Source organism: Seriola aureovittata, chromosome 4 (genome assembly GCF_021018895.1).
Source record: "Seriola aureovittata isolate HTS-2021-v1 ecotype China chromosome 4, ASM2101889v1, whole genome shotgun sequence".
Classification (NCBI taxonomy): domain Eukaryota; kingdom Metazoa; phylum Chordata; class Actinopteri; order Carangiformes; family Carangidae; genus Seriola; species Seriola aureovittata.
The window spans coordinates 1553043-1567018 of record NC_079367.1 but is presented as its reverse complement, the minus strand read 5'-3'; the positions used below and the strand labels follow the sequence as shown (position 1 = coordinate 1567018).

Sequence of the window (13976 nt, the reverse complement as noted above, 5' to 3'; positions counted from 1 at the left end):
ATCACTTAATTTTCCTCTGTGGAAATGAGACGCTGAAACAGTTTCAATATTTGACTGATTGTTTCACTGATCTGGAGTCTGTATCATTAACTGTGTGTTTCAAAGAGATAAAGATTAAAGATACATAAAGTAAATAAAGTCAAGAACAGTATTAAAACTATAAAACCTAAGTTATTTTAGTTCATCAGGAGGTTTATGAGGCTCCGCTGAGGAGAGATAACAACTGTGACGAGTCAGAAACAGGTTCTCTCTCCTCCCAGTCTATGTCCACACACATGGCTCTGGTTCTGGTTTGTTCTGTGCGTCGGTTCATATCAGACTCAGCGTCATTGTCCTGTGGTGTCCCACAAGGTTCTGTCCTGGGTCCTCTGATGTTCTCATGTCGTGACAAAACACCTTTCCTCTCGTGTAGCTTAAACCTTAATAACTGAATGAAAATATTATTACTGTGTCACTTTTAATTTACAGTAGATCCAATAATGAAGCTGTTTGTATAAATCAGATGCGTGTGTCAGCACAGAAAGAGGGAGAGGGAGAGAGAGAGGGTGAGAGAGAGAGAGAGAGAGAGAGGTCTTATCTTACTTCTTCTGCTCAGATCTTTAAACTAAATGTTTCTATTTGTCTGATTCAGAGGGAGGGGGCATATTATCATTTGGGGGGGGGGTGTTAATGGTGTGAAGACATTATCATTCAGAGGGCTTTCACACTGATCCTCTCCGTCTCCATCCTCAGCTCTCTGCTGTCACTGACACTGAAAATGAGGATGGAGGAGACACTGGAGACTCAAAGTGCCGCCATCAGTCATTGGGGGGTGGGAGTCACAGAGAGAGAGAAAAAGAGAGAGAGAGGAAGAGGAATGACATGTCATTACTGCCATCAGTCTGACAGCCAATCAGAAGACAGCTTCACTGAGAGAAACTATTATATTACAGCTGAGACACACACACGCACACACTCTGCTGATATCAACACTTATTACAGTCACCCTCACCCTCATTAGGTTTAATGACTCTCTTTAATTAGACCTGTTAGTCTCCATGATGATTTTCTTTTTCTCCTGATGAACATGTGATCAGCTGATCTGAACCAGCTGATCATGTGACTCCCACACATGTGGGAACATCTGGATTGTTTCTGGTTCACAGACAAAAACACAGAATTTAAAGTAGAAAAAAAACAAAAAAACATTTCAATTAGAGGGCTGGAGCTTGAACTGAGTCACAGAGCAGTCAGTTTCCATGGCAACCAGCACACCACAGCCTGCTGGGTAGTAACAGATCCATCCACATATCCTGAATACATCCACATCGCTGACTGCATTTATTTTAGTTTGTCACTCATTTAAAACATGTCGTCATCAGTCACATGATCAGTGGCAGTGATCATGTGACCACACTGCTTCAACCTGATGAAGGTGTAAACAAACCTCTGGTTGACCTCTGTCACTTTGACACTTTACATCCTGTTACAGATGTTAGCTGCTGTGCTAATGATGCTTACAGGAGCATATGGTCAGCTTCAGAAACCTGTGGGTGATGTCTATCATTACCTACAGTCTGTGAGCTGAACACACAGTTTGTCATGTTGCTCTTTAAATGAGGGAAGTCACCACAGTTCAGCAATGACGCGTTCACATTCATGTTGACAACAATAGCTGTGTTTTCATCCTCAGGTTAATTCACTGACAGTGTTCAGAGGGCTGAGGACCAGGTCTCAGAGACTGGGCCTGATCAGATCTTCACTTCATTAAACTGGATCCTGTGTTTTCTGTCTCAAGGTCTCATTAGCCTCAAGTACAAAAAACTGTCTTCACCTGACCCACTCAAGTCAGTCCACATCAATGTCCACATCAACATCCTGATTTCCCCCTGCTTCAGAAAAAAACTCTCACTGCGAGAGAGAGAGAATTAGAATCCTATTTGACCCTAAACAGAGATGGTGGCAGAGTACCTGACCAACATGACTGATAGAAAACTAAGAAAAACACTTGCAATGTACAGACTGAGTGAGTTGAGACAGAGAAGACCCGACCAGATCAGACCCGATCCGATAAGTTCAGATCAGATCAGTGGAGTCTGACCTGCGGCCCTTTGCTGCATGTCCACCAACTCTCTCTCCCTGACTTCCCTCTCTCTCTCTATGTCAAAATAAAAGCAAAAAAAAACTTAAAAAAAGGAAAACACCAGACTGACTTCTTTCAGCTGAGATGAGCAGTGATGAAAGGGTTAACTGAGACCTGCTGCTGCCATGTTAATGTAGAGTTACATAACTGACACACACACACTTTCAGCATCCTCAGTCAGTGTTTTTATGTTTGTATAATTCACTTTAAATAAACAGAATTAAAATCTGATATGATTCATATTATTCATTTAATAAGTTCATATTAAACCCTGTTCAGCGTCTGCAGTGATTCTATCATCAGTCTTCATTAGACATGATGGTGACACAGGTGAGAATGAGACTCGTTAAATCTCCTGTGTGTTTGTCTTGATGAAACAGGTGACACCTTCATGTTGTATCTGCTCAGCATTGATCCTGTGTGAACAGCTGATTTAATGACGGTCTCTCTCTGAGGTTTTACTGTGTCATTCAGATCATAATGGAGGAGAGAAGAAAAGCTCATCTCCTGGAGGCCCTTTATGTTAATGTTGTCATTTATCTGTGGTGGGAGAAGGTGAAGCGGCAGGAAACGATGATGAGACTGTGGTTGAAATCCTCTTCATGCTCCTGAAGGGAACACAAAGATATTATTATTGTGACTAGAGATGCTGTTATGGGATAAAGACACTGATGGGAGTCACATATCAGAGGTGACAGGTGAGGGGGAGGCAGAGGGGGGAGGAGGGAGCTGCTTCAACAGGAAGTACAGGAGGAGGAGGGACAGCTGAGAAGACACTGTTTGGAAATGTGAGCCAATCAGAGAAATGGACAGACAGTCAGGCTCCGCCCCCACTTCTTTCATCTGACCTGAAATCATAGAAACCACCATCCACTAACATGGAGGGGGGGGGCTTGTGACCTGTACTGCATACAGCCTCTAGGGGGCGATGGAGATGCTTGGCTGTGATGTTGTCTATCTTTAAACAGTGACTGGTGCGATCGCTGATCATTTTAATGAATAAATAAAGTCATGAAAATATATCTGGTGAAATTATTAGTGAATAAATGTTTCTTATAATTATGTCAACAGATTTATAACACAAATAAACTAACGATGTAATCAAGGTGATTGGAGTTCAGCAGACGACTTTACGTAAAATCACAGCTACAACAACTTTATGAAAAATGATAATAAAGAGTCAATTACACATTAAAAGCATCATCCACATACACACACACACACACACACACACACACACACACAAACACAGGCTGATCACAGATGAATGTGTGACAGCTGATGAGTGAGAAGAAGTTAAAGTGAGTCACAGGTGTGTGTGTGTCTCTGTTGTGTAGTTTGTGTGACACACTAATCCCTATGAACGCCTCACAGCTCACCTGACTGCTGCAGAGCACAGTCAGTGTTTGATGATCTGTGTCTCCATGGTAACGTGCTTATCTACATGTGTGATACATACCATGAATGTTGATAAGCCACGCCTCCTTGTATAACAGATGAACCTGCTCTGCATCAGCTGACCTCAGTGGAGCTGATAGAACTGTTAGCATGAAGCTAACAACACCGCCTGTTGGTGGAGGATCAGCTGTGAACATATAAAGTTATGGTAAATATATTCATGTTATATAATATGACTTTATTAAACCAGTAAAAACAGAATCTTCAGATTTAACTCATCAATATCATAACAGATTATATATATGTGTGTGTGTGTGTGTGTGTGTGTGTTAAAACCCTGTATCGGTGCAGTTGTACGCCACCATTGGGTAGACACCCCCCCCTCTTTCACACACTATCTGTGTCAGTCCTTCTTCAAACAGCATAGTGTTGGAGCAGCAGCAGCATTGTGTGTGTGTGTTAGTGTGTGTGCGTGTGTGTGTGTGTGTGTGTGTGTGCAGTGAGGCAGGGCTGCTGATAGGAGGAGCTGCACTGACAGAGAACAGGAGCAGATTCAGTCAGAGGAAATGTGAACGTGGTTTACTGGAAGATAAAGATGCCTGAATTAGGGGTGTTGGGGGGGTGAGCGCTGGTCGAACATGAGCAGAAACACTCAGAGACTGAACATCTCTCATGTTTCTCTCTTGAAAAAAATGATCCACTCATGTTTCTGAATATCAAGCTACTTGTATTGATTTGTTATTGATTAGACAGAGAGATAGAGACAGAGACGGAATTAGACAGAGAGAGAATCAGAGACAGAGAGACAGACAGAGACGGAGACAGACAGAGAGACATACAGACAGAGACAGACAGAGAGACAGATATAGACAGACAGACAGACAGAGAGATATTCAGAGACAGAGACATAGAGAGAGTCAGAGACAGAATCAGAGACAGTGTCAGAGACAGAGTCAGAAACAGTGTCAGAGACAGAATCAGAGACGGAATTAGAGAAAGAATCAGAGACAGAGTCAGAAACAGTGTCAGAGACAGAATCAGAAACAGTGTCAGAGACAGAATCAGAGACAGAATTAGAGACAGAGACAGAATCAGTCAGAGACAGAATCAGAGACAGAGTCAGAGACAGAATCAGAATTAGAGACAGTGTCAGAGACAGAATCAGAAACAGTGTCAGAGACAGAATCAGAGACAGAATCAGAGACAGAATTAGAGACAGAATCAGATTCAGAGTCAGAGACAGAATCAGAATCAGAGACAGTGTCAGAGACAAAATCAGAGACAGTGTCAGAGAAAGAATCAGAATTAGAGACAGTGTCAGAGACAGAATCAGAAACAGTGTCAGAGACAGAATCAGAGACAGAATCAGAATTAGAGACAGTGTCAGAGACAGTGTCAGAGACAGAATCAGAGACAGTGTCAGAGACAGAGAGAGGCAGAGTCAGAGACAGATAAAGACAGTGTCAGAGACAGAGAAAAGCAGAGTCAGAGACAGATAAAGATAAAGACAGAGTCAGAGACAGAGTCAGAGACAGTGTCAGAGACAGAGTCAGAGACAGAATTAGAGACAGAATCAGATTCAGAGTCAGAGACAGAATCAGAATCAGTGTCAGAGACAGAATCAGAGACAGTGTCAGAGACAGAATCAGAGACAGTGTCAGAGACAGAATCAGAGACAGAGTCAGAGACAGAATCAGAATCAGAGACAGTGTCAGAGACAGAGTCAGAGACAGATAGGGACAGAGTCAGAGACAGAATCAGAGACAGAGTCAGAGACAGATAGAGACAGAATCAGAGACAGAATCAGAGACAGAGTCAGAGACAGAGTAAGAGACAGAATCAGAGACAGAATCAGAGACAGTGTCAGAGACAGAGAGAGACAGTGTCAGAGACAGAGAGAGGCAGAGTCAGAGACAGATAAAGACAGTATCAGAGACAGAGAGAAGCAGAGTCAGAGACAGATAAAGACAGAGTCAGAGACAGAGTCAGAGACAGTGTCAGAGACAGAATCAGAGACAGTGTCAGAGACAGAGTCAGAGACAGAATTAGAGACAGAATCAGATTCAGAGTCAGAGACAGAGTCAGAGACAGAATCAGAATCAGTGTCAGAGACAGAATCAGAGACAGTGTCAGAGACAGAATCAGAGACAGTGTCAGAGACAGAATCAGAGACAGTGTCAGAGACAGAATCAGAGACAGAATTAGAGACAGAGACAGAATCAGATTCAGAGTCAGAGACAGAATCAGAGACAGTGTCAGAGACAGAATCAGAGACAGAATCAGAGACAGAATTAGAGACAGAGACAGAATCAGATTCAGAGTCAGAGACAGAATCAGAAACAGTGTCAGAGACAGAATCAGAGACAGTCAGAGACAGAGTCAGAGACAGAATTAGAGACAGTGTCAGAGACAGAGTCAGAGACAGAGTCAGAGACAGAATCAGAATCAGTGTCAGAGTCAGAATCAGAGACAGTGTCAGAGACAGAGTCTGAGACAGAGTCAGAGACAGAGTCCGAGACAGTGTCAGAGACAGAGTCAGAGACAGAGTCAGAATCAGAGACAGAGTCAGAGACAGAATCAGAGACAGAGTCAGAGACAGAGTCAGAGACAGAGTCAGAGACAGAGTCCGAGACAGTGTCAGAGACAGAATCAGCGACAGAGTCAGAGACAGAATCAGAATCAGAGACAGAGTCAGAGAGACAGAATCAGAGACAGAATCGGAGACAGAGACACGCAGAGACAGAGACATGCTCAGTGTAAAGACTGAAACCTGTCCAGTGTGAGTCTGAGAGACTTTGACAGGAACACTGACACGACTTGAACAGGCCCAGAGCCTTAGACTGAAGACTGAGGCTGAATCTGCTGAAGGTCTACAGAGTCCTGGATTAATGTCTGAAGACTTTTGTAAATGAGATGTTTGAGGAGAGTCAGTTCATACACTCTGACACTGCAGACTGTGTGTGTGTGTGTGTGGTGTGTGTGTGTGTGTGTGTGTGTGTGTGTGTGTGTTGTAGCTATGAGAACTCTCCTCCACCAAATCAATCAAATGTAAACATTTTACTCTCTTTGCTGTTAGAGGGACACACACACACAAACGCACACATACGCATGCACACACGCGCACGCACGCACGCACGCACGCACGCACGCACGCACGCACGCACGCACGCACGCACACACACACACACACACACACACACACATACACACACCCTGGAGGCCATATTTTATCCACTGAGTGTGTTTCTCATTTTAAAAAATAGCCCCAGCACCAGCTCTATAATAAAAGGTAATTGGTTGGGGGTGGGGGTGGGGGTGGGGGTGGGGGTGGGGGGGGGGGGGGCATTGTGTGTAATTGCTGAACGAGCAGCCGCAGAATAATTAGACTTGTGTGATATTAAACACCCTGAGCAGCAGAGGACAATAACAATAATCAGAGTGAACAGTGACTTTAATAATGATGAAGAGGAGAGAGGGAGGGGAGTGGAGACACTGCAGATCACCTGACCACTCACCTGTTCTCTCACCCTCTGTCTCTATGACGACAGGTAGGGTTTAATCACAGTGTAAACACATCACTCTGAAATGAACACAACACAGTAAACAAAGCTAACTCTAAGCTAACACAAAGATAACACAAAGCTAACATAAAGGTAACACTAAGATGACACTAAGCTCACAAAGAAAACACTAAGTTACGTGCCAGACAAAGGGAGGCCAGACCCAGATGCAGAGTAAATTCAAAGAACTGGTTTATTTAACAAAGTAGCAACGAAAAATCACTTTAGAAGGAATAAACGTAAAGTACAAAACAAAATATCAACAGAGTACCAACACAAAACCTAGAACAGAAAATCACCATACAAATGGGAAAAAGGCACAAGGTCAAAGCGCAACAGAAAATAGTGTCAAGGCACCAAAAACTCACTAGACTAGAAGGAATTCACAAGAAGGACTTCGCATGGCGAGAGGCAGGAGATTAACGAGAGCGCGAGGGACAAGCAGAAGCAAAGAGAATAATCCGGCACTGGGGACAAAGAGAGTGAACCTTAAGTAGGGCGCTGGTTAGGCCGAACGAGCTGCAGGTGTGCCGGTGGAAGAGCGCTACCGGAGGAAGGGGAGAGAGAAGTCAATCAGGAGCAACAACTAACCAACACAGAAAAAACCAGACCACAACGCACTAATCTAACACAGAGCTAACACAAAGATGACACAAAGATGACACTAAGCTAACACAGAGCTAACACAAAGATGACACAAAGATGACACAAAGCTGACACAAAGCTGACACAAAGATGACACAAAGCTGACACAAAGATGACACAGAGCTAACACAAAGATGACACAAAGCTGACACAAAGCTGACACAAAGCTAACACAAAGATGACACAAAGCTGACACAAAGCTAACACTAAGCTAACACAAAGATGACACAAAGCTGACACAAAGCTAACACAAAGATGACACTAAGCTAACACAAAGCTAACACTAAGCTAACACAAAGCTAACACAAAGCTTACACAAAGATGACACAAAGCTAACACAAAGATGACACAGAGCTAACACAAAGCTAACACTAAGCTAACACAAAGCTAACACAAAGCTAACACAAAGCTTACACAAAGCTAACACAAAGCTTACACAAAGATGACACAAAGCTAACACAAAGCTAACACAAAGCTTACACAAAGCTAACACAAAGCTTACACAAAGATGACACAAAGCTAACACAAAGCTTACACAAAGCTAACACTAAGCTAACACAAAGATGACACTAAGCTAACACAAAGCTAACACAAAGATGACACTAAGCTAACACAAAGCTAACACTAAGCTTACACAAAGCTAACACAAAGCTTACACAAAGATGACACAAAGCTAACACAAAGATGACACAGAGCTAACACAAAGCTAACACTAAGCTAACACAAAGCTAACACAAAGCTAACACCAAGCTATCACTAAGTTAGATCTCCTCTGTAACATGAAGGTGTGTGTATGTACCATGGAGACTGTTGTTCACTCTGCTGCCCTGTACCAGGATCTAACTGCTCCACCTGCTCACCTGATACCATCTGAGGTCCCGCTCCCCTCCCCTCCCCTCCCCTCCCCCTCTCCTTACCCTCTCCTCCCCTCTCCTTGGCCTCCCCTCCCCTCTCCTTACCCTCTCTCCCCTCTCTCTCCTTGGCCTCTCCTCCCCTCTCCTTACCCTCCCCTCCCCTCTCCTTACCCTCTCCTCCCCTCTCCTTGGCCTCTCCTCCCCTCCCCTCTCCTTACCCTCTCCCTCTCCTCCCCTCTCCTTGGCCTCCCCTCCCCTCTCCTTACCCTCTCCTCCCCTCTCCTTCCCTCTCCTTCCCTCTCCTTACCCTCTCCTCCCCTCTCCTTACCCTCTCCTCCCCTCTCCTTACCCTCTCCTCCCCTCTCCTCCCCTCTCCTTACCCTCTCCTCCCCTCTCCTTACCCTCCCCTCCCCTCTCCTTACCCTCTCCTCCCCTCTCCTCTCCTCCCCTCTCCTTGGCCTCTCCTCCCCTCTCCTTACCCTCTCCTCCCCTCTCCTTACCCTCTCCTCCCCTCTCCTTACCCTCTCCTCCCCTCTCCTCCCCTCTCCTTGGCCTCTCCTCCCCTCTCCTTACCCTCTCCTCCCCTCTCCTTACCCTCTCCTCCCCTCTCCTTACCCTCTCCTCCCCCTCTCCTCCCCTCTCCTTGGCCTCTCCTTACCCTCTCCTTACCCTCTCCTTGGCCTCTCCTTACCCTCTCCTTACCCTCTCCTCCCCTCTCCTCCCCTCTCCTTGGCCTCTCCTTACCCTCTCCTCCCCTCTCCTTGGCCTCTCCTCCCCTCTCCTTGGCCTCTCCTCCCCTCTCCTTACCTCTCCTCCTCTCCTCTCCTCCCCTCCTCCTTGGCCTCTCCTCCCCTCTCCTTACCCTCTCCTCTCCTCTCCTTACCCTCTCCTCCCCCTCTCCTTGGCCTCTCCTCCCCTCTCCTTACCCTCTCCTCCCCTCTCCTTACCCTCTCCTCTCCTCTCCTTACCCTCTCCTCCCCTCTCCTCCCCTCCCCTCTCTCCTTACCCTCTCCTTCCCTCTCCTTCCCTCTCTCCTCTCCTTACCCTCTCCTCCCCTCTCCTTCCCTCTCCTTCCCTCTCTCCTCTCCTTACCCTCTCCTCCCCTCTCCTTCCCTCTCCTTACCCTCTCCTCCCCTCTCCTTACCCTCTCCTTACCTCTCCTTACCCTCTCCTTCCCTCTCCTCCCCTCCCCTTACCCTCCCCTTACCCTCTCCTTCCCTCTCCTCCCCTCTCCTTACCCTCCCCTTACCCTCTCCTTACCCTCTCCTCCCCTCTCCTTACCCTCTCCTTACCCTCTCCTTACCCTCTCCTTCCTCTCCTCCCCTCCCCTTACCCTCTCCTTACCCTCTCCTAACCCTCTCCTCCCCTCTCCTTACCCTCTCCTTACCCTCTCCTTCCTCTCCTCCCCTCCCCTTACCCTCTCCTTACCCTCTCCTTCCCTCTCCTTCCCTCTCCTCCCCTCCCCTTACCCTCCCCTTACCCTCTCCTTACCCTCTCCTCCCCTCTCCTTACCCTCTCCTTACCCTCTCCTTACCCTCTCCTTCCCTCTCCTCCCCTCCCCTTACCCTCTCCTCCCCTCTCCTTACCCTCTCCTTACCCTCTCCTCTCCTCTCCTTACCCTCTCTTCCCCTCTCCTTACCCTCTCCTTACCCTCTCCTTACCCTAACCCTTAAAATACAAGTTTAGCTGTTAATTCACAGATCATTTCTGTCATTTTACAGACTTTTGTTCACAATTTTAAAAAACAGGAAACTACTGTTAGGAATGTTTTTTTAATGTGTATTTTCTAACTTTAGCCTTATGTTAGAGTTTAGCTAACTAATGTTAGCTAGTTTTTAACTTTAGCCCTATGTTAGAGTTTAGCTAACTAATGTTAGCTAGTTTTTAACTTTAGCCCTATGTTAGAGTTTAGCTAACTAATGTTAGCTAGTTTCTAACTTTAGCCTTATGTTAGAGTTTAGCTAACTAATGTTAGCTAGTTTTTAACTTTAGCCCTATGTTAGAGTTTAGCTAACTAATGTTAGCTAGTTTCTAACTTTAGCCATGAGTTACAGTTTAGCTAACTAATGTTAGCTAGTTTTTAACTTTAGCCTTATGTTAGAGTTTAGCTAACTAATGTTAGCTAGTTTTTAACTTTAGCCCTATGTTAGAGTTTAGCTAATGTTAGCTAGTTTCTAACTTTAGCCATGAGTTACAGTTTAGCTAACTAATGTTAGCTAGTTTCTAACTTTAGCCATGAGTTACAGTTTAGCTAACTAATGTAAGTGTAACCTGCACGTCATCTTCCCCTTTAGTAGGGTTCCTATACTGCTGATCTTGGCTTAAGTATCTACAGTATTTAAATCTAGGGTTCTCTGAAATACCTCAGACCAAAGACCTCACAGTTCAATATGATTACAGGTTTACTCAGGTTCTGCCTTCACTATTCACTAGGTTCGGTAAGGAGATTGGCAGTAACAGACTCTACGAGGAGAGGCATAAGACCTCCAACCCACACAACACACACAACCACTGACTCAGTAGAAAAAGATGGAGAATGTAATTATGAAAATATATCATGGCATATCACTTCTCAAATACCTTCCTCATATATATTCAAGTACCTCTTCAAAAGAACAAGACTGTTTGACCCAAATCATCTTTAACTCAAAATACCATAAAGATAAGGTAAAACACAAATGAATAGTTCACCAAAATTCGTAGTGGTTAGAAAATAAAGGAATATTCAATTCTCAGTGCTTCATACACAAATTAAATGTATCCACCAGTGGAAAAAAATACCCTTATGTTTCACTTATCAGTTCAATTTCTGTTTTAGTTTTTCCCCTTTAATTTTCAGTCTCTCTTGGCTGACCTGAGATCGCAGTGGAAAAAGTACCAAAGAAAACAGAATAATTCTCCTCAGTTTGAGCTCCTTTGATTTGGTCCGTACCGTCCCTTGGACCGGCACAACCTGCACTTGTCAGCGTCCTGACAAGATGAAGGCATCCACAACGGTGATGGTGATCTGGACCAGAAATCAGCTCCACGATGTCACAGATAGAATCGTCCCTCAATAAAAACCAGCCTCCACACAAGTGTGTAGAACAGTTAAAACACAGTCTGTATGTTCTGGTTTTCACTATCCATTGTTTTAGAGTTACCAGAATTAAATTTGCATAAACACAGAATTAAACTTTAACTATAATAACCATGTGAACTAAACTATCTCTTTTATATACACACTTTTCAAATAAACTCACATATCCAGTCAATTTATATTTTGTAATACACACATCAGTTTAAACACATTCCAATTAAACACAACTGTCCTATGTGTTATCTCCGGCTACAACAGCAGCTAGTGACAGTTAGCTTAGCACTAGGCCGCAATGCAGCCGAGAGCAATTAGCGGCTAAAAAACTTAGCAGCATCAACTAAGTTATTTTTTCCACATCACACAAACATATCCTGACTGGTTTTAAGCTCTACATGTATTCCAAGGCAAAACAACACACCAGTAAATTATTTTGGAGCAAACCATTGACGCTAACTCACCAAGTTAAATACCAAGAAAACACCCGCCAGAGTTTCTCACGCGCTCCTCTCTCCACAGCGACCTGCAGCTGCAGTAGTTCTCTCTCTTATCTGAATCTTACTTTAAAATACTTATTTCACTCTTTCCAACAAAGACAACCACGTCTGCGTCGCGTACCCTGCATGATTGAGGGGAGACTGGATACTTCTCTGCAGGCAGCCCTCTAGCTGACCTGCCTGTGATGCATTCAGGGAACATCAGTAACTTACAGGGTTTACCGATTATCTGCATAAGTGGCATTCAGGGAAATCTATAACTGAAGCTACAGAAAATAACCTGGGTTACATAAGCTAGTTTCGAACTTTAGCCTTATGTTACAGTTAGCCAGGTGTAATCCGTGAGCACAGGTCTGGGTTTTGGTCTCTGTACAGGAACAATGGAAACAAACCTGGCAGAACCTCACTGTGACAACTAAACATGAAGAATGATCCAGACTTTGACTGAGATCAGTGACAGTACCTCAGCGATAACAATAACTCTTAAATCTCTATTTTATTCTAAGGCCAGGTCCTAAACAGAGATCTGCTAATGACAACATGTTAGACTGAATTAATGAACAACTGACTCTTGAAATAAAGCTCCTCCAACACAGTGACTATAAAAGACTGAGCTGTAATAAATATTTGTAGTCAGATAAAGTGAGATGGGTGTCGTGTGTCTCCCTGTGAACGTTTGGCAGCAGTGATTTTATCAGATGGAAATAATGAGTGTTGGTTTGTTTTCATTTGTTTGTTCCAGTAGCACATGGCACAGCTCATTTTCGACTAGTGTGTGTGTGTGTGTGTTGTGTGTGTGTGTGTGTGTGTACAAAGCAGTGAAACCAGCCTCCACCTCACATGTTCATACTTGGAAACATTGATTATTTCCAGTTGGTTTTGAAGCAATTGCATGAGACTCCATGTTGTAGTGTTGTAACTGTTAGTGAAGGAGGCAGCCGGCGTGAGGTGATAGTAGCTAAGGTTCACGTTAGAGTCTTGCTCAGACTGGTACAACACATGACTTACCTGTTGTCATGTTGTTGCGGTGTCAGATACTGAGTCACTCAGAGCAGTGCTGATGATGCCCTAACTGTGTGAGACTTTTAAATCTAATTGATTTATTATGCTCTACTGTGTTAAAGTCAAATGAAGCATTATAAATTGGATCGTCATGGAGCTTCGTCACAGTTTAATGAATCCAGATCAAACAGGAAACCACACAGGTCATAAACAAACAGTTCACTTACTGTCAAATATTACTTATGATATATTACCATAAACTCTTTATTCATGCACACTGCAGAGTGAGTGAGAGGTTATTCTTAATTTTGTTTTAGCAGGAAGCCTCCATGTTTTCTGATCAGTCTGTATAGATAATTCCCTCCTTCATCACAACTGAATTTTTATATAACTCGTTATTTAACTGGCAAATAAATTAGCCTTTGGTTAGCCTTCAAGTAATACGCCCAGACAACCAGCTGTGCTAACAACACTAACAAGAGCATACGGTTGCCACAGTTGTTAAGCCAGCTCCACCCACGCCCCTCCTCTTTCACCTTTTTGGATTAGCTGGGAGTTGGGGGCGGAGTCAGATACTGCCAAGATTGCAAAGGTGGATCCGCTCACTCTGAGCTTCAGAAACCTGTGGGTGACGTCACAGGTGACATGTATCTTTATTTACAGTCTATGGGTAAAACTGGTTAAGACAGACAGACAGAGAGAGAGAGAGAGAGAAACAAACAGACAGTGACAGAGAGACAGGCAGACAGACAGTGTTTCAGTGTTAGTGTTTTATTTATCAGGAAAAAAAGGATGAAGGAGGAGAGAGCCGACGGAGGAGAA

General features: G+C 44.2%; 1 long non-coding RNA gene across 1 annotated transcript; it reads right to left on the bottom strand.

The window, feature by feature from the left end:
• Window positions 1-2353: 2353 nt before the first annotated feature.
• Window positions 2354-12310, bottom strand: LOC130167964 (uncharacterized). Its single transcript, XR_008827352.1, has 3 exons — window positions 12117-12310; window positions 3582-3707; window positions 2354-2730 (listed from the first exon to the last, which is right to left on the bottom strand). It is a non-coding gene; the product is annotated as an uncharacterized LOC130167964 (long non-coding RNA).
• Window positions 12311-13976: the final 1666 nt, after the last annotated feature.